Genomic DNA, 1,925 nt, shown 5'->3' with positions numbered 1-1,925 from the left:
TTCACATTGGCCACCCCATAAAAAATGTGTATTCATCTCTGATTTCAGTTAGCTGGACTTCATGTACCAGCCTTGTTTTATTCAGGGTTGCTATTGGGATATGATACCTCCTAGATTCTCTTGCAACAAGAGCTATTAATCTTTCAGATCTATTGGATTTTGTATTGTCTATAAATCTGCACACATTCCATGTACCGATGGTGAGTGGAATAGTCTTTGCAGAAGTTTCTATACTTTTTTTGTGTGTTTCAACTGCAAGGTGGGATCTCCACCTGCCAAGGTAATTAGGCTAGGTTAGGTAAACAGATGATTTTTAGGGCACCTTTTCTAGCCCCCTTCCTCACCCAAGGAGATAAGGAGTGTGATCCTTAAAAGGATGCTCACACACCCAGGGGGCTGCTGGACCCTACTACTCCTGCTTCCAATGAGAAGGCAACCCTATGGCCTGGGCTTCCTGCATGCAAGGTTGTGACTGCAGTTCCCAGCGTATCCACACCTGCTGTTTTGTCCCTTGCTTATCTCCATAGGACTTTGAGATAGGTAAAAACAGTAAAATGGTATGGGTGATGTTTTTTGACTTGTGTGTAAATTGTATTTAAGTGAGGTAGTGTTGCATGAAGTTGTTGGTCTCACTCTTTCTTCCAGAGACATTACACACCAGTAGCAGGACAGTTAAGATGAGTGGTGATGACTTGAGATGCAGTGGATAACCTCAGTGTCTTTGATGTCTAACCAAGCTCTAAGCACAGCATGGCTCCTGCTTCAGCTGCCTTCATGGCTATTGGTACAAATTATGCTCGTCAGTGGAAGTCTTCATATGCTTGAGGTAGACACCCCCAATCCATCAATGGGTTTGAGACACCTTAGTTGCCTTCAGCCTGATTTAGCCTGTCTGCCTAAATGAGCTTCTTGGAGTCACAGGTGAGAGTTAGGTGGATCAGGTAGACACCAAAGATGGAAACAGCCCTGAAAAAAGTTCAGCAGCCCTTGCATAAAAGGTGCTAGTCTTCCCTGAACACACCCTACATCCCAGAAAAAGATCAGTGAGACACCAAGGAAGAAAAGGTAAGTTGTGTATGGACACACAGAGGCATTGACTGAACATTCCCAGGCTTGCTTTTCTTCTTATCCTCCAAGAGAATTATGGTCCACTGTTCCAAGCTTTTCCTTCAACATGGTCTGAGACAGAGAGGTTCTAGGTGACGTGGGCTGCTTGCAGCTGCTTACTGCTTTTGGCTCCTGACACTGCCATAGAACCAAGACAGACCTGGAACATGTCCTGGAGAACTGTATTGACTGAGGAAGAGATCATGAGTGGAGAATAGCTGAGGCATTGCCATCCCCAAACAGACCATCACTTCATGTGAGACCATTTTCTAGAAGAGTTCAGACTGAGTGCTGCTGTGAAACCTGAACAACTACTGAAATTGGGCTGGGAAATAATCTCATCTTGCTGAGGTTTTCTTCTGTTTTCTCCAACTCTTTGTAGGTCTGAACCAAAATTCATCCCTCTAATTAGTTCATCATTTTAGGAAAGGAAAAAAGAATGTGCTTGTGTGTATGTGTGTGTGTGTGTGTGTATGTGTGTGTGTGTGTGTATGTGTGTGTGTGTGTGTGTGTGTGTGTCTATGTCTATGGGGAGGGATGTTAGATAAAGCAGTTTCCTATTGTATCTATTGATATATCAGCACTTTAAATGTTACCTGGGATGGTCACCAAGTATACACTTACCCCTTCCACTTTTAATTTACTTATTTTTTTTTGTTATTCTGAATTTGATCACCAACAACCATGATAAAACAGAATAAGAGGATTGTACACGAAACCATGAATCTCTACTTCATACAACTTGAAGGGTATTCTTAAATATATATATATATATATATATAAAATTAATTCTACATTTTAATTTCAAAGCCAGTTAT

This window comes from Notamacropus eugenii, chromosome 6, assembly GCF_028372415.1.
Source record: "Notamacropus eugenii isolate mMacEug1 chromosome 6, mMacEug1.pri_v2, whole genome shotgun sequence".
NCBI classification, from domain to species: Eukaryota; Metazoa; Chordata; class Mammalia; order Diprotodontia; family Macropodidae; genus Notamacropus; species Notamacropus eugenii.
Note: the sequence above shows the minus strand (reverse complement) of the source record.